The sequence below is a fragment of the Castor canadensis genome, chromosome 1, assembly GCF_047511655.1.
Source record: "Castor canadensis chromosome 1, mCasCan1.hap1v2, whole genome shotgun sequence".
Lineage (NCBI taxonomy): Eukaryota > Metazoa > Chordata > Mammalia > Rodentia > Castoridae > Castor > Castor canadensis.
The window spans coordinates 54,786,292-54,806,178 of NC_133386.1; the positions used below are offsets into that span (position 1 = coordinate 54,786,292).

Consider the following 19,887-nt stretch of genomic DNA (forward strand, 5'->3'; position numbering starts at 1 on the left):
AGGAATCAACTCCTAATTAAGAAGGTGGTTCATAGGTGAGGCTGGCTGACAGGGGAGGGAGTGGATAGGATAGGAGAACAAGGGACCAGAGCCTTAGCTTGTGTGCTGCATGGGCAGTACAGCTGGCACCAAGGGCCTGCTTGCAGCTTCAGATGCCCTACCAAACCTGGGCAACACCTGCAAAGGAGGGAGGTTTTGCAAACCTGTGAATCCAGCCTCCAAAGTATGATAATATAAACCCTGGAAAACACACAGTCAGAGTCCTGGTGAGACCAAGAAGTGGTCTGTCTTGGCAACAGACCCATCCTCCCATTAAAGCATAAGCTACTCTGGCAGGGCCCTTGAGCTTTATTCTCCTCTGGTCTCCCTCAGCAGCAGGCATGGGCTTTGTGTTCCATGATGGTTTGACAACTGCCAAGCAAACATGCCCCTAATCATTTCTCAGAAATAAGATACTGTGGGTAATACCTATTAACACTCATCTCTGACTTAATCTAAAACGAGGGCCATTTTAGGAAAAAAATAAATCACTGCCATAACTTTAAAGGAAGTCAAAATGACTCTTCATGAGCATGTCAATAGCATCTCTTCAGATCCGATGTAGGGCCCGGGTTCTGGCCCCCAAACCTCCTGGGTTTTCAGCTCAGTCACTGTGTGTCTCAGGGTGACTACTAAGCCCACTGTGCTCTGGGTTCTTTTTATGTAAAAGGAAAATAATAGGCCCTTCTTCATAGGGTTGTGGTGAAGATACATGAGGCTACTTGTTCCCGTGTTCAATCATATTAGCTCTTGCTTCCACAAGTTCTCTTTACATACGGTTTTGATAGCCCAAGAGAGTGGTGATTCAGACAGCACTAGAATCAGAAGGAAGGGGAGGAGGAATAGGCTAATGAGATATCACAGACTCTTTTCTTGTGAGAACAAAGGTACCTTTTGTTTCCAGTAGGGTCAAAATGTTTGCTCGACAATCTTGGACTTCAGACAAAAGCAAGATCAATATCCTGGATGACTGTCTCTATGGCCAAGTCCAGATGGATAATGCTATCAGGGACTTTGCAACCGACAGCCACGTGGGGTTCCGTGGCCCCTGGCCACATCATCACTGGTCCTGCCTGGGCAAGTTCATACAGAATCACGGTCATAAACATAACCAGCACCAGGAAGCCTGTAGATTCTCCCAGGCTCTGTGAGAGAAAGAAACAGGGCCTCCAGAATCCACTGGATGGTCATTTGAAGGGAACACTTTTTCTTTTTTTTTCTATACTGGGGTTTGAACTCAGGCCTTATGCTTGCTAGGCAGGTATTCTACCACTTGAGCCACTCATCTAGCCCTAAACATTTGTTTTTTGACTACTCAGTACAAGACTCCAGGCAAGTCAATCTGCTTTTCTAGAGTTCAGTTTTTCCATATGCAGACAGTCCATTGGAACAGATTTACATTGACTAGAACTGGTATTAGTGTACAATCCACCTCAGGAACTTTCTGATGTTTAACTCATGTACTTAAGAAATACCACATGGACCCAGCCTGTCCATGAAAAGCTGAAACAAAGGCCCCACCTAGCCCATGGGGTAAGCTGCTGTTTGAATGAGTGGTTACCCATGGGGGATGTTTGCATTTATCAGTTGGTGTCTCTTAGTCTTAGCTCTGGAGCCTCAGTGCTGAAAAAGAGCAGGGCATAGTGTACCTGGGTCACAGGCCAGGAACTGTGCTACCAACAGTGGAAGTGGTTGGGTAGCTGGCCCTCCCTTGAACAGACAGCGTGGTTCCTGGTCTGCAGAAACATGTGACTATGGCAGCTTAGGAAGGGCCAGTCCCACCCTATATCTTATCACCTTTTAAAACTTACCAGCTTTAATTTTTTTTAATGTGTGAGGGGGGAATAAACCCTTTTAGTAACAAGGAAAACAACGATAATAGTCATAAAAATGAGAAAAGCCAAATAAGCACATGTAAGTGCATTTTTTTCCTTAGAGATTTATTTTGTTTGATGAATCTGACACCAGTCAGGGAGAGAGGAGAATGGTGTGGGCCCAGCAGGAAAATGAGCACCCAGAGTGGGGCTACTGCTTCCTGCACGGGTGGGTTTGGTGTTGGTGTTGGTTGGTTGAATTTGTTGTTGAAATTTTTTCCTTTGTTCACTTTTATAAATCTCTCCCCGGGGCTTGCGAGCTTTCCTTCCCTCCCACCTCCCTTCCCCACCCCCAAATTTCATTTTTAAAAATCGAGCTCGCTCGCCAGGTGTGTCCCCCAAGCTCTCACGGCTCTAATAAATAAGGAGCACCTGTAAAACAGTAGCTTGACTTGTTAAGTGACTGTACAAAGGAGAATATAGAAATACAGTATGTACACCACATCCATGGACCCAGTGCCGCAAAGCCAGCGTGACACCATCTTGGCCCTGTCTTCTCACTGTGACCCACCACCCTCCTGTAGAGGCTCCGTGGCCTGGTGGGGTGGGGCACCTGGACCCCTCCAGAGGGAACAATTGCTTTTATTTGAGTTAGTAAACAGATACACTGAATCACAAGGTGATTTGATTTTTTTTTTTTTTTTTAGTTTTCTTCTTTTTTTTGATTTTTTTCTTAATTTTTTCTTTTTTTTTCTTTTTCTTTTTTTTTTTCCTGTACTCATCAGACTGGGGTACTCCACAACTGTCTCACCAACTCAGCGCCAGTACACATGCTCTAGAGGACTTCTGGACTCGCAGCTACAACTGTACAAGTGCACACAAGTAAATCTACCCTGTATCCTCCACCCACTGATTGAGGATCGAATTGCACATTTCTCTTAACCATGACAGGAGAAAGCAAACAGTGAAACAGAATCATGGGCAAGCTTTCTCACTTTCCCTCTTTTTCATTGGCTCATCCATACCATTCTAATTATCATGAAAGGGCTCTGCATATAGAGAGATTGTCTCACTGACTTCCTGGATCATCGAAAACCATCATGGTTGAAATTTCATCCGAGTCTTTCGTGTCGCCCAGCAAATATTCCCCCTCGGATTATTTTACACCTTGAGGGCATTTTGGTCTTCAGTTCAACACTCTAGCTCTGTTCCCAAATGGGGTGCTATTTAGGGGAATTTCAAGAGAAAGCTGAGAAGAATAAACATTTACGGAGTTCTCTTGGCATTCAGTCTCTGAAAAACCACAGTATAAACTATCCATGCTGCTTCTTACATCTGTCAAATCGAAAATTAAAAGCCATAAAAGTGTAACACTGAAAATACGGGATCAAAAAGGAGAAAGGTGGCCTTCGTAAAAATAATGAGAAAAGTGTATTAGCCAATAAAATATTCTAACTCTTCATTGAAAAGTGCATCCTGGGCTGGACGAGATGAATCTGAAGTGTTGGGACTCCAGGGTCATCCCTCCCCGCCATCAAAACGTGAACAGTATAGGTCCAAAACCATACAATGCAAATCACAATTCTTATTGTAGCAGCAAAACCACAGCAGTTTTTAAAAAGATTAAAAAAAGATTTTTGTTTTCCAATCTGTATCATCTTCCAGCCTCAGCCACTGAGCCTTGAAGTCGGGGCGGAGAGAATACCTACATTGGTCCTTGTGGCTTGTTGGGGTTTTGTTTTCTGAAAACCAGGGCGAAATCCCTAAGTTCCTCCGGGGAGAAGCAGAGATGGTGGCAGCAGGAAGGCTGGGCCCGCTTGGTGGGTCCAAGATGTGCTGGCTTCTCTGGGCTAGAGGCCATCGAGGGAGGGCTGCTTCCTCGGAGATGCCTAATGACAGGAAGCGGCTTTATTTGCTTGAGTTTTAGCCAGAGGGGGTGGTGAGCTGACCAGCTGGTGTCATTGGATGGCGTGACATGGTTTGTTCCGCGCCCTCTCTCCATGCAAGGTACCCTGGGAGTGAACGTTCCTGGGAAAAGAGGAGAAGGAACCATCAGAATGCACTGGACCAAATCCCCACCCACCCAGCTTGGGAGAACCCTGGGCATGAGTCAGAGAGCAGCGTGCTTCCCAGCTACCAGCTTAGCCCTAAGATGAACCCCCAGAACTAAGGCGGCACAGCGACATTTCAACATGAGTTTCATTCACGGTCTGCTGGGGGTGGGAAGGGAGGGCGGCCCTGCCAGTTCTGTGTGAGGAAATGAAACTGAAGCCCTCTTTGGAATCCCATAATGAGCAGGGTGTACCAAGCCCTCACTGAAGACCACAGCATCCTCTGCCACCCAGCAACTTTCACCCTCCACATGACTGCATGCTTAACCAGCAGGAGGTCTTTTGAGCCATCCAAGGTCACTCTAAAGCCAGGCAACCTGGAGTTCTAGACCTCAGCCCTGCACTCCATGTATCAGCTCTGGTGTTTGAGGAAAGAAAGTCCAAGCTGGAGAAACACTTGCCCCCTCTCTTCATGGGTCTTGCCTGATAAAGGTGAGCCATTCCCATCTCTTTGTAGCTAAGCCAAACAGCAGTGCAGTTTGGACACCAACCACCCAGGCCCTGGGAACTGGGACACAGGGTCTGAACGAATGTTTCAAATCTGTTTCTAGGGAATTTTCATTCCCACATTCACCACAGACATGAGGCTCTGCCTCTGCCTCTTTGTCCCTACTGGTTTCTTTCATTTGCTACCAGACCTTTGGTCTGAAACACAGCCTCCTGAGGACACTCAGCACTCCCAGGAAGCAGCTACTTAGAAGTCTGCCCAGCAAAGTGTGAAGTCCCTGAAGTCTAGGGCCTGATTCAGAGTCTGGCTCATCATAGGTGCTCGCCATGCTTTTGCCGAGTGAATGAGAGCTCTTTTTCACTGAATCCCAAGAGTACCCCACTCCCCTGCCACACACACACCTCCTTTTTCCTCTGTGAATCAGCGAGGATGTCAGAAATGTGAATGGGTAAAATTTGGCTAATGTAAGGAGGTGACTGAGGACTTGTAAACATCTTTACAACCATGGAGATTGTTCTCAGAACAATGAACAAATAATTTCATAAAGGTGACAGAATTTAAGACTTGAAGGGACCCCAGGGATAATAGACTACAATTTCCTCATTTTTATAGAAGGAATGGAAGCCACAGAGGGGCCTGGAAACTTGCTTGGGGTGTTAGTGACACGAATTTAGCCCATGAGTGAGGAGGTCAAAGTCCCACTGGGAGGACTGAGTAGAAGCTTGTACTTTGAACCCAGCTATCCAAATCCTGGTGTTAATGGCAACAGTAATAATCATTGGCCAAAAACAAGGTTTGAAAATCTCAGTGTGCACGACAGGAAATGCCTAAGTTCCCCAAATCACATTAAACCAGCAGAGCCGTGTGCATTTAATATGTATATTAAATAGCCAAAGTGAAAATGCAAAACACCACAAATATGCAACGGGGGTGGAATTACAAGGCCATGGAAACCTTTTTATTTGGCATGGTCAGATTTGGAAATGGGAATATTTATCTCCAAATAAAGAGCTCTCTCTCTCTCTCTCTCTCTCTTCCCTCTTTCCTGCTCCCTTCCTTCCTTTCTGTCTTGAGAATGAGAGACAACGGAAAGATACAGAACCAAAACCATCAAGAAACACCATGAAATGGGAGGCCACAAGAGATTTGGAAGGAGTTGTAGCAATGACGACAAATGCATGGAGGACACAGGGGGAGCATCTTCTGGGGACAGTTCGTTTGCATTTATCCAGCACAGCCTAGAAGTTTCTGTGGAGGGAGGGAAACCATCCCCACCTCTGGGCCTGGGACCAAGAGTGACCACATCTTAGAGTCCATGGGGGCCTCTGAATTCTTTCTTTAAAGGGGAAAAGAGAAAAAGAGGTGTTTAACATTTTATTCTGGTGACTGAAAAACGCCACCATTTTTGATTGCTCACTTAATAAGGCTACAACTATGTTTCCAGTGATACAGCTTTCTGTAGCTTTTCCTTTAATGTAATCGCTACCAAAATATATTTTTTAAAAGAAGGAGTGTCTCTCAGAGAAGTTTCTTTGTATTCAAATCACCTTTGGACAAAGACCAAGCATGCCCAGCATCAGCCCGCTTGGAGGAAATTTCCAGGCTTTCATAAGAGACTGGGAGAACGGGATTATAATGAGAGCCATTCTGGAACCTTAACTACAGCGTTTGCCATCCCAAACACTATAATAATCATTGTTATTCCCTGCTATCTATTATAGTCTGGTAAATAATATGTGTTTTCCCCCAAAGTTCTAAAGGGTGCAGCTGCAAGCCGCTCTATTTTTTGCAGCCCCACTCCTGTGGCTCCGAAAGTCTCCTCACACTGAGCTTATTTTAAGAGATCATTTGTGTCCTTCCTTCCCTCTCACCGCAAACTTGCTGCACCTGGGACATCCCCAAAGGCCAGAGGGTGGCAGTACAAGTCCCTTTCTGCAGTAACTTTTGAGGAGGGGGTGGTACTAAAGCTTGCATAATCAGTCCTTCTGTCTCAGGCTGGTTCAGGGAAGCCCCCTTCTTGGTGACAGGGACAAGACCCTGGAATCAGTGATAGTGATGAACCAAGTGTGGGCTCCACTTTCCTGATATTTGTTGGTATGCAATAAAAGGAAACCAACAGAACAGAGGAAGTGACCTTGGAGGTTTAGAAAGTGGTCATGGCAGAAGTTCCAGAGCCTTACGTCCCTGCCACAGGGCAGGATCCTGTGGAAAATCTGTCCTTTCTGTCTAAACGTCTTCCCCTGTGCAAAGGGGAAACCACTACCATAAGTGAGACAGACCAGACAGTCCAGCATGCCCCTAACTGGCTTGTGACCTTGGGCCTGTTTCTTATAGATCCCTCCCCAAGCCCTAATTCTTGCTCCATGAAATGGGGGCTCGGGTAAGACTCTATTATATCTTTCGTCTCTACATGCCCTGGTTGGGGGATCTTTGGACAAAATCCAGTATTAAATATGTAGTATTAACTCTTGGGCAGCTGGATACTAATCTGGTACCAGTACATAGGATGCCTACTAATTTTGGACCTTTGAGTCTGAAATTTCAGAGTCTTCTTTGCTCTGTTAATCTGACATGAGCACCCACATCTATGTGTGGTACACACACACACACACACACACACACACACACACACACAACCTCTGGTAGAGAATTTTGGAGAGCCTCTGAATGCAAGAGGTTTTGAGGGGGTGGCATAATTGCCCTTCACCCGTGGGTTGTCATCTGAATGAGGGGTTTTCCTGAAGGCAGGATAACTCACCTCTGTTACATGGAACATCACATGTGCACAACTACATACAAACAAGTCCATCCCTTGTACCATGTATGCACCATGAATGAAGGCTGTACCACCAGGCATGGTCTCTCTGGAGCATGGTTGGCCAGGTATCATCAGAATTCCAGGTCTGCCTGCCCCTTCTGGCCAGAGGAATGAACTATCCTCTCGTGGAATCATAACTGTAAGCCAAGAGTGCTGAGATAGTCTGTCTAAGTGGCAAGTTACTTTTCCATTTCATCAGGGAAGCATTGCAAGAACATGATTTAGTTACTCATCCTCCTGTGTGACAGGGAATTTTCCAGAGAAATATAGAAAACAAAAAGGTGCCTAAATATTGTTAAATTTTTTCAGTGTCAATGCTGTTAAAATATGGTCATTCTCACCTTTACCTCTTTGGCCTTTACAACCTAAGATGTGTGCTGTTGCCGTTCATAGAATGTTCAGGCCACTGCTCCCAAAAGTAAATGTGAATCCAGAGAAAAAAATCTATCTCATTGTACAACCCAACATTTCCAAGCTAGCCCTACTCTGGTGTGAGATGCCACCTCTACCCAGAAGTCTGCCTCTGTTAGTCTAAGCCATTGTCCAAACTTTTACCTCTTATTGCCTTCCTCAAATGCCTTTGTAATTTGCATAATCAAAATCCAGGAGGCCTGTCCTGTCTTACTCATTTAGTAGGCAAGCTCCTCTTGTCTGTCATATTTATCCCCAGAGGTCTAAAACCCTGTGGCATCCACTCTATGATATGCGAGAAATGTCCACTGCCAAGCCTGCTTGCCTTTGTCCAATCACCCTGGCCCTAGCAGAGGTGCACTCACTTGGGCACGGTTGCTGTCACTTATCACAGATACAGCCATCACGTGCTGGTCGAGGCAATACTGTTTATCTGGGACAATAACGAGTCCCTGAGGATGAGACTGCTCTCTAGTAGCCACAGCTATTCTGGGACACTTACAAGGGTAGAGCCCTGTGGTGAATGAACAGAGCAGCCTGCAGCGGCTGATAAACTTGAGTGTGATGCCAGATAGTGGTCCACACTAAGCCCATCCCAGGGAGGGCTGCAGCCTGGCCAGGCTTCTCCAAAAGGTGTTTTCCTCCCAGTCCTGTCAATCATTGCTTCATGAAGAGTTTTGGAAAGGCTTACCAGGATGAAAACTTTTTACTTTTGAAGTAGATGGTATCTTCTCTCTTACAGCTCATTAGTTGATGAAAATAATTGAAGAACAGCCTTTCTTTCTAGTGTGCTTGTGATAGTAACTGACACCCTCGTTAGGAGAGGGTAGGGGGAGCCAGGGGTGAGTTTTGGTTTAGTGCCACTCACTCTGTGGCTCCGATAAGCTAAGACCAAATATAAGGCCTTAAAAAGTTGTTATATTTTATTCTTTACTCAATAAAAACCACAACCATATAAGACCCTTCTTCTGGGATAACTCCATATTTCTTGGTGGGACTGGGATTTGAACTCAGGGCTTTGTGCTTGTAAAGCAGGTGCTGTACCACTTGAGTCATACCTCTGGTCCATTTTGCTCTGGTTATTTTGGAAATGGTGTCTCACAAATGATTTGCCTGGAGTGGTCTTGAACTCTTGGTTCTCCCAATCTCAGCTTCCCACTAGGATCACAGGTGTGAGTCACCAATACCTGGCATAACTCCATCTTTAATTCTTTGTTTCACAAATGAAAATTTTGTGTTTTTTTGCTTAGCTCGTTCTATGTGTTAAGTGGGGACAGAGACAGTGGTCACTGCTATTTCTTACTCATCTCACAAGTTCCTGAGGGATAAAGAAACTTGGACCACAGAAGTACCTCTTGGGCACTCACCCTGATCTCTGAGCCTCTCTACCTGAAACCCTTTCTGGGACCTGGGAGTATAAGCAAGTGACCCTGTTTCTGGCCCTTTTTTAAAAGCACTGAAGAATTTCTGACTGACAGTATGGACTTTTTTTTTCTTTTTTACAAACATACTGGAGTAGGTGGCTACATCCAGTCCCCTAAAAGAAAAATAAAATACAGAAGATAAAGCTAATACACTGTAGGACATTTGGAAGAAGGTGCCTGAAGCCCTGTAGCCTGGCTCTCAGGATGAAGTGCTTCTTCTGGGGATTGGGAAAGCTGCAGTCTTCCACTAAAGGTGCCAAATGTTATGGAGTTGATGTCAACTCTTACACTAGCCATTTTATATGCTAATTTCACTCACAAGCAAGTATATTTTATACTGATTTCACTTGTACACTTATTTCACAGAAATAAAATGCTACTGAAGTATTTAGCATTGTCTCTGTTTTACAGATAAAGCACTTTTGTCAGGACAGTTAAGGAACTTGCTTGCTCAGGGTCACCAGTTAGAAAGGGGCGAATCTGGATGGAAGTCTAGCTTCCAGAACCCCAAAGTCTAGGCCCCCCCAACCAGGAGGGCTGCTGCCAGCCCATGTTCATCTTCTCCCTTCTTCACCCTGACAGAGGGCTGGTCACAACATCAGATCTGTAAGGGGCTCTACAGAAACATACAGTCTAGCTCCCTTGCTCTGCAGGCAAGAGTGAGAAGTTCTTTGATTTAAAAAACCAAAACCAAAAAAAAAAAAAAAAAACCTCATGCTTGTTAAGCAAGTGCTCTACCACTTGAGCCATACTCCAGACCTTTTTGCTTTAGTTATTTTTCAGATAGGGTCTTTCAATATTTGCCCAGGTTGGCTTCAGACTGTGATCCTCCTACCTATACCTTCTGCACACCTGGAGTTAAATGCATGTGCCACACACCAGCCCTGCAATCCTAGCTACTTGGGAGGCTGATATCAGAGGCAAGATGAAGGTAAATAGTTTGCAAGATCCCATTTCCAAAATAATCACAGCAAAATCGACTGAAGGCATGGCTCAAGCAGTAGAGTGCCTGCTTTGCAAGTGTGAAGCCCTGAGTTCAAACTCCACTCCCACCGAAAAAAAAAAGCATTCAAATTGCAGAGTTACAGCTCTGCTCCTCACTCCCGCTCTGTGACTATATCAGCAGGTGTTGCTATGTCCCTGCTGGAAAGGGAGACATTAAGTCCAAGGTGTCAGTGAGAAGGTCACGGTCACACTCCTCTCCTGATTTCTACTGTTATCTCTCAAGACTGCCACCTTCCAAAATTCTGTCTTGGACAAAGAACTCAGGAGTTTATTGTTAAGGGTGAGCTTGTTATTTCTGTTATCTGAACACAGGCATTCTAGGTGAGAAAGAAGGAACTGAAGATCAAAGCAGCTTCACATAGCAAGTAGCTATCGATGACCTACGGGTCAATAGAAGATTTTAAGATATAAGTGAGGTTTCCCACATTTTATTCTTTACAATCAGCCCATTAGCAGAGAGAGAGAAAGCTTCTATTAGTGAAAACTCTACTGTAAAAAGTAAGAGTAAGAATACTGATTTCTTAGGTTGGAGATATGGCTCAAGTGTAGACCACCTGTTTTGCAAGCTCAAAGTCCTGAGTTCAAATCCCAGTATCATCAAACACTATACTGATTTCTCCTCTAAGCAGCAAAGGAGATGGGGCATGTTGGTTAATAATTGCTTTTCTATGCCTATCAATCCCCTGAGCTCAGATGCAAGCATTTCTATTTCTTCTCTGAAGTCAGCTGCATGACATAAGACAGCTATGCAGTGGGTGGCAAAATGTGACTCTGGTCCTGGCACAGAGGATGTAACTGAAGCAGCCTCGATTGGATCCTGTGTCCCACTGGAAGGAAAGGCAGATGAGGACTTGGGTTCTAGTCATGGCTGTGCACTCTATGACCACAAGCACTCATTCCTTTTGTCTCAGCCCCGACTTGAAAAAATGTAATGAGAGATTTTTATAAGCATTTCTGGACTGACTTCTCTAACCTCTGAGCTTGGCAACATGGAAGTATTTCATTATTTTCCATTATGAATCCAAGGGAAGACTTTCTGGGCTGCAGGGACACCACAATCCTTACAATAGGTATCTACTCTGAGCCAGCTAGCTCTTGCACATTTTACCTTGTGTTGTTCACACTGGAGCTGGTAACTGTGGAGTTGAGGTTATCATTAAAAGCACAGGGGGTTCACATGGAAGCTGGAGTTAGGCTACCAGTCAAATCCCAACACTGCCATTTACTAGCCACATGACTGGGTAAAAAAATCCTTCACCTCTGTGTGCCTCAATCTTTTTATCTGTAAAATGGGCTTTAAAATGAAGTCTCATAGCATTACTGTTGTATAACATATGGAACATTGCTTATATAAAGAAAGTGCTCAATAAATATTAGCTGTTAGTTATTTAATGAGAAAATGCTGGCCCTGAAAGGCCATTAAATTTATTCAAATCATCACAGCTGGTAAGCAATGCAGCTCAAATCCAGGCAGGTTTCACTCTAGCCCTGTGCTCTTCCCCCAGGCAATGTTGGCCTAATAGGAAGGTGACTGCCATTCCTAGGACACCTCCCATGAGCCACACTTTACTAGTTCCCTTACTTGTCTCTCACAGCAATCTTGTTATGACTCACGACTTAGTGACTTAGGCTCAGGAAAGTTAAGTCACTTTCTCTCTCATCTAGTAAATGGCTCCACTGGGATTTGAACCCAGGCCAGCCCAACTTCAGGGCAGATGGGTTTTTTCCACTAAACCACCCTGCCACTCCAGGAATCCACTGTCTACACACATGGAAGCTTTAGAAGGTCTACCTGGAAAATGAAAAAAAGATGAAAGGACATCCCCAAGAGGCTGCTGAACTCTCTTAAAATGCAGCAGGCCCTGGGAGGGGCTGATTCTGCTTCTGAGAAAATGTCTGTGGGTGCCTGAGAGATAACAAGCCACCTGGGTCTTCCTGCTATTCTTCAGTCCACGGATGGAGAGCGGAGCATCACGGTGGCGTCACTGTGGCCTCTCTGCAGCATCTCCCTGGGCCTCATCAGGGACGTCTGCTGCTAGGAGACTGCTGGCCTCTGTGCATTCCCCCCACATTCTTAGCTCCCCAAAACAAGTCAAGGCCACCAGGCAGTATCCAACATCATCCCTCCCCAGCTCAGAGCTGCTGGCTAATCAGGAGGGGGCACTCCTGTTTCCATGGCAACCGAAGCCTGCCAGCATCCCCTTCATCAGACTTGGAACAGTCTGTTGGCTGTGAGGTTTCCTTCCACGGCAGGCTATCAAGTCTCCTTCAGCCCATTCTGGGACAAAGACATTTTTCCAGTGTCCTGCTACAATGGCTTTACATACTGAAGCCACAGATGTGGGAGCCGATGCCTCTCACCCTCTGGCGATAACATTCACAATGTTTACAATCCATCGTTGGTAATTAGCCTGTCAGCAGAATGCCACCATCAGCTTTAGCGATGCCAGTCTTTCCTTGCTTCCTTTCAATCTATGAACAGCTGCTGAAGTAATTTTTCTCAAACACAAATTTCATCCTGTCATTCCTCTGCTCCAGGTCACAGCAATGTTGCCTAAAGCCTCAGGACCAATTCCTCCACCTCCTGTCACCCACCTTGCTCTCCTCCAGCCTCGTGCTCTTCACTCTCTGTGATCAAACCCTTCACACTAGCCAACTGCACTGGAAGGTCATCCTAACCCTGCCTGCTCTTTGCTGCATCCTCGCCTTTTGACATCCTGCTGCCTCCCTCATTCCTCCACTCTGACTGCCAGCTACATTCCACCTCCGGGTGAACCTAAGTCTGAATTCATTTGTTGTAAGGAGCACACCCAGATAACTCCATTAGCTCTTCCTCCACTGACTCTTCTCATTTACTTGCTCAACAAATGCTGTGTGCCCATTCTGCCAGCCCTTGTGCCAGGCATTGTTACAACAAGGAGTAAACTGGACCTGGTCCCTCCCTCCACGAAACCTATTGTCTTCAGTATCATATCAGTTTGCTGTTTCTGCATGATACTTTTCTATAAGTGACTCTGACTATACTATTTCTTGTCTCTCTTTGTTCCCCAAAATAAGGATTCCTGCCATACTCTCGCCCTCTTTCTCCTTTTCCTTTTTTTGCTTTCTTTTTTTTTTTTTTGTGGCACTGGGGTTTGAACTCAGTTTGAACACTTTGAGATACTCCACCAGCCCTTTTGGTGATGGGATTTTTCCAGCTAGGGGCTCAAACTTTGCCTGGGCTAGCTTCAAACTTTGCCTGGGCTAGCTTCAAACTGCGATCCTCCTGATCTCTGCCTCCTGAGTAGCTAGGATTACAGGTGTGAGCTACTGGCACCCAGCTCTTTTTTATTTAGTTCTCTTGCTCTCTCCTTCCCACCCCACCACAATGTCTTAATAATACAAAAATCTGAGCAGTCAGTGTTATATATTACTAGTGAAAGATGGGTATGTTTAACCCTCTACAGAAGTAAATAAAGACTATTTCTGAAACATGAGTGAGTGAAAGGGACTGCCTTCCCTTCTTTGGATATAATTAGGAGTTTATTAAGCTTTGTGGATTGTAACATACGAATTGAGTACAAATTAAGGATTTATAATATCCAAACATAAGATTTTTAAAATAATTATTCCTGTGTATTACACACACACACACACACACACACACACACACACAACACACACACACACAGCTGAGATAGAGAACAAGGGGATTTAGCTGATCAGAACCCTACACCAGTGGCCCCTATCTTCTTGTGCAAGGTCACAATGTTTTTCCATCAAAAATTTTCATAGTTTTGAATTAGTATTTGAGATTCACATTGCTCCAACCGTGGGGGATATGAAAATTGCCATGAAGTCCCATGTTTATGATGTCATTGTATCAAATGGGAGTAACAGAGGGACCTGAGTATATTTTTGGTTTGGCAAATTCTAGAACTATTTTTTTCAAACATTTGGGGTTTGGCTAAAACCAAACCCTATTTTGCCAAGCACTTTGGCCTTAATTTTTAAACCCATGTGTGTTTTAAAAGAAATTCAATCTATATGTTTCTGACTCATTTACACTTAACTCATGAAAATAGCTCTTTGGTAAGAGCTATTGGATGTCCGAGCAAGTTTATGAGCCTTCTTTCCCCCAGTTCTTACCAGAAAGTTATATTTTGCTAGCCATAAAAGAGTGTGAGCCCCAGAGGCCTGTGATCAGTTTGAGATTTATAACCTCCAAAGCATAAATGGATTCTGAGTTTGGAAAACATTTTCCCCTCCCTTTTTTCTAAGTTCCCAAACAGGCTACCCACCATAAGACAGGCCCCTGTGTTTTACCTTCCAAGATAGCTAAAGGCAAATAATAAAGAATTCATTCTATCCATCAAAAGCTGTCCCTGAGACATTTCAGGGACAATCATGACACTTTCAGTTCATGGAGACTCTACTGGGAAGTTTACTGATTATTCTTAGGAAAAGAAAAAGAAGTAGAATTCAACACAGTGTAAGTTAAATGCTTTACCTTTTAAGTACTGGAGAATTTTGTTTTAAATCACAGACAACCAATCCTATTTAGCTTTTTTATACATTTTTAAAAGAAACTGAATCTACTATATGATATTCCAATTAAAACCAGAAAAGCAAGAAGAAGTTGCTGTGGCAACTTCACCCTGCATCGCCTACAATAATGCTCACACACCACTGGATTACAGTGTTCTAAGGGGACAGGGCTTTTGGGAAAGTACTTAGAATGGCTTATAAATATTTAAAGTATAAGCATCTAACAAATCATAATGACAAAGTTTGACTTTTAACCACATGTGCTCCAAATATCTTAAAATTACTCTAAATATGGGTTTAAAATATCAAAAGGGCTTGTTGACAGGATGCAGAACTTTGCAGAGAAACTTAAGCTTGATCATTCTTGCTCCTACAACACCCAATCTGAACAATTTTTAATGTGTGTGTGTAGCTTTCTCTAGAAAAAAGATCATGTGACAGTTTGAATTTCCAAAACAAGAGTGGAAGGATGAAATGGAGGGTTTCCCCTTCTCTCACCAAATGCAGTTTAACCACTTTGCTCCTAGATAATTTGTTATTGTAGGTTGGCTCAAATTTAAGACAGTAACATTTTAGAAACACTTGGAGAATGAAGCCAGCTGCAAGGAGGATATTATTACAAGTTGAGACACACGCTGTATGGGAATACCATTCATTTTCAATACCAAAAACATGTCTAGGGAAATAAGCCATGCAAATGAGGAAGAGATATATCTTTTAATTGTGTTTTTTGGACATTAGGTCAAAGTTTCATATCAAATGAGTCCATAAAGTGTGTTTCTTGCTTCTATTCTTTAAATGTTATCAATCACATTTTTACATCCCTTTTTACCCAAAACAAAACACAACTTGCCATCAAAGAAAGACAAGATACCATAGGGTGTGTGTGGGGGGACGGGGACTGATGACACATCTAGCCAAGTGTCTGGAAGGGATGAGGCTGGGGAGCAGGAAGCTTTTGTTTGCCGTGGCCCTGACCCCTTGGCTGCATCAAAAGGCAGTTCTGCTCTTGGGCTCCCATCATGCATTTGGGTAGCATGGCATATTCACACAGCAGTTTTTTACTTGTGACTGTGATTTAGTCCTAGAAGTGGCAGAGTTAAGGATCTCAGGGCTATTTTGTCTGGCTTCTAACTTAGGAATGGTTAGGTGTATACTCAGGAACTATTTTAAAGCACTAGAGACCTATCCCAAGGGTTTTCTGTTGTTGCTGTTGTTATTGTTATTATAGCCATTGGTTTTTGCTCCAATCATTTTCACTAGACTCTTTTAGATAAATCTTGCTATAATTGGTGTGTGTGTGCTTCTCTTCCTTGTGGATGGCCACACGTTCTCAACACTGACCCCACTCTAGTTTTTTCTCAAGCCCAGTGCTATGAAAATACTACTTGGTTAATATTCAGAGCTGGCATCTGAGTTGGCACTCCCTCCTTTTCCTTGAGAATGGGACTGCATTTAATGTGGCCAGTGCTGAACTGATTATCTCTTAAAAAGCTGGTTTATTTGTTTCTTCTAGTGAATTATCTTTATGCCTTTTGAGGTACTGAAAAAAAAGTTTACATACACAGAATGCATTGCCTTAACATCCATCCACATATAAAGTGCTATGCACTTAACTGGCAATTGAAGGACACAAAAGAATTCTGTGCAGGATATGGTGAAGGAAAGAGACCCCCCCCCAATACACACCCTGTCCCTTTGGCACCATTTCTTTTACAGGAGTCTGGGAAAGGCCGGGTGTTCAGGCGGAGGTAAGCATTCCACCACATGAGGTAAGTGTTCACGCTGTTGTGTGTTTTGGTCCCTCAGACATCTCTGCCCCACTGCAAGGCTTGTCTGCACAAAGGTAGGTGTAAGTGATTGAACCATGATGCCCAGGCAGTGGCTCAGTGCCACAAGGGAGCAATTCATTGGATACCAGTTATGGAGCCCTTCTGGGCAATGGCTTGTTAATAGCTGGTCCGATGCTTCTATTTTCCAAGTGCACTCTAAGGTGAAGAAGCATGCTGGGAGCTAGGATCTATGGGCAGCACTCCCAGACATCATCTGCACTCCTCCAAACCCCAAAGCCCCAGCATTTACTGACCTTCTTTGACTCTAGTCACCTATTCTCTTGGCCTCGGGGGCAGGGTAGACCATTTTCCCACAGAGAGATAGCATCTCTCCATGTAGTATAAACTTGGTTTTGCAATCTTAGTTCCACAGCAAAAATTGCCAAAAATAGGGCAATGGTAAAAAATTTTTAGCATGCTCAAAGCCCTGGATTATAACCCTAGCACTGTGAAAAACTTTGCCAAAAAATGTTAACTTTAAGGAAAATTTACAATTAATTAATCTTTCTCACAATAACAGCAAAAAGCACCTCTGCCTAGAACCATGCAGTCAACTGCATACTGACAGACTAATATTTTTAACTTAGTGACTGTCACCTTGTGAACATTCCCAATCATCAAATACTGGAACATTTCCTAGTTAAGTCTGGCCTCAGAGTTGAGCACATCACATTTGTACCGACTGCCTCTTGTCATTCTCAGTTTTCCTTTAAAAGTAGGCATTGGACTGGGCATGGTGGCTCACTCCTGTAGTTCCAGCTACTAGGGAGGATAGAGGTAGGATGACTGAGGGCTGCCCCCAGCAAGACTTCAAGACCCTACCTGAAAAATAAACATAGCAAAAAAGGGCAGGGGGAGTGGAAGGGGGCCGGCTCAAGTGGCAGAGCACCTGCCTAGCAAGCACGAGGCTCTGATTTCAAACCTCAGTATCACAGGCACAAAAACGTAGGCACACACAGTACTGTTTTGAATGCATGGACTTTCTTTCTAACCTTCTTCCAGACAGCCTAATCTCTTGGATTTCTCATGTGGAGAAACTAACTTGGCAAAAAGTTACTCGTCGCCTTATCTTAAATGTGAAATGCATTAGTATATGCTTGGGGTGGGTGCTGGGATGGGGAGTGGTGTTTCTAGGGCTAAGACATTGAAAACCGATTCAGCCTCTAGTCCCTGAGTGGTTTTCAGTGGCATGGTTATTCAAAGTCATGGTTTTTAACTAGAAGGTTTTGTGATAGATTGGAGCATTTATTATGTATTTTACTGTTGATGTTTTAATGTGGGCCTTTTAATTTGTAAAGATTTATGGAAATGATTGTGGGGCTGTGGGAAAAAATATATTTATTTACCTTTGAAGTTTTAAAAGACAGTCCATTTTTTAACATGTGTGTTGTATCCAGCCTGTGGTTGTCTTAACTAATAAATACGTTTTTTCTCCTCCCTCCCCCCCAAAAAAAGTTACTTGCCATCTCCACTCTTTTGCCTTCTCAAGAGAAGTAAACCCCTTGACTTAAGACAGTTGTTTTTGGGATTGTGGCTCCATGACCAGACTAAACTCCAAGAAGCCAAAATTACAGGTGCTTCCTCTGGCTTTCCCCAAGAAAATAAAAAGTCCAATCTCCACCTTTCAGCATGGAATTGGGGTCAGGAAGAGTTTCATATTATCTTTCTGTATATGTTTCTATGGTTCTAGAAACATATAGGATATCTAGAAGTCACAAAGATGGCTCCATGAATCCATTCTCCATCAGTAAGTACATGGAGAATAAAGAAAGAAAAGAGTGGGAGTGAAAGGGTTACTCTGGTATACATTTTTCCCCGTTGATTATTTTACTTAAAAAAAAAATGTCATTTCCCCAGAAAATTGAGGACGGGGAGTATTTTCTTTTGAATATCTTCAAACATTCACAAATGGTTACTCTGAACTCCCCAATGTACCATAAACAAGTGTAAACTGTAGAAATGCAGAAAATGTACAAATACAAACAGCTAAATCCCCAAGCTCCCAGGCAAGACAAAGAAGGGAGTATCCCACTTATAAATGGAGTTCTTTGTGGATAGAATAGTTTGGGAAATGTTTATACATTGTTTTCCTTATTATTTGGGGGGTTATTTTTTTTCTAGTGACAGAAGCTGCAGAACTGGCAGTTAGAGTCTTAAAAGTTGAAGATTAAAGGGAGTTTACAGCCTTTTAAAATCTTTAACTAAACTTAATTAGTTGTGCATCTGGGGAAAACATCTGCCCATTGAAATCATTTGTAGTCATATCAACAAATAAGAATGAATGAAGTCAGGTAACCAGGAGCTGAATAACTTCACAGAATGGGAGAGGGGGCTTATAATTTGCAAAGAACTAACAAATACGATGACTTCTACGAAGACAACTGTAGCTGGGTGGCTGATTTCCAGATAAAGTCTGTTTTGGATCTATTTTAAGTGTTCTTTTAAAAAATCATACAGTATGAGGAAGGTGGACATGGTGAGAAGAATAAAAACACTGACAGGAGTTACTGACAGACACTTCTAAGAGAAATCAAATAATGAATCACCAACACGCACAGGGAAATGGCTCACCGGCACCGAATCTCATTTTGCTTTTGGTGTTTAATACTTTCACATTGGCTTTAACTTTTTGCCAAAGAGTGTTCACCATAGGACACAAAGTTAGGCAGTCCTTATTTAATGGATGCATTTCCAATTTCCCCAACCATATGAATGGGCTGGGTTTCTGAAAGCATCAAAGAAAAACAGCACTGTATGTGCACAGAAAATCAGGAGAGACTAGAGTGTGAGTGAATTACGGCAGGTTGAGGTTGTGCTGCAAGGTGACATGGAACTACTGAGGGCAAGAGGAGGTGTGATTTACTGGAGAAAAGGTGGTTCTGCCCCCCTCTTAAATCTCTTGCCCTGTCACATCTCTGTAGCCAGCAAAGCCTGAGTATTTCTGACTTTAGAGAAAAGTGATTATTTCTTAGGGGACCCAGCATGAAAAGAGCTCTCCAATCTTAAGAGGAGTTGGGCAGTTCTCTCATGGGATCTTGTGAAATTGGCTGAAGCCATGTTAATATTTTTTAGTAATGATTCTGGTCCACATATAAGCCCCTCACCTGATTTATTCAGAAACAGAGACCATCTAAGTAGCCATCATATATCTTATGCTTTTATGATCTTTGGTCCCTTGCTACTTATAGGCTAGTGTTACTATTCTTGGCCTGGTCACTTCTCACCCTAATAATGGTAGCAAAATCTTTCACCCTCCCATTCTACCTTTAATGTTATTTAAACGAATGGTATTAGAATGTGTTTCAAATGACAATTCTCAATGCTTTTTCACTTTCTGAAGGTGGTCACTTTTTTGTCACACACTTTGCCATTACTCAAAACTTTATCAACCAGATTAAATTTCTCTTGTGAACAAATCATTTTCAATCGAGGTGACTGTGAGAAGACCAAGGCCATCT

General features: G+C 43.4%; 1 protein-coding gene across 5 annotated transcripts in view; it reads right to left on the minus strand.

Moving 5' to 3' along the window:
• Positions 1–1,958: 1,958 nt before the first annotated feature.
• Sobp (sine oculis binding protein homolog) overlaps positions 1,959–19,887 on the minus strand; it is a 155,530-nt gene continuing 137,601 nt past the window's right edge. For all 5 annotated transcript variants that reach the window (XM_074077425.1, XM_074077409.1, XM_020170100.2 and 2 more), the window contains one exon: positions 1,959–3,881. The gene's annotated coding sequence lies outside the window, so the exon portion shown is untranslated. The remainder of the gene's footprint in view (positions 3,882–19,887) is intronic.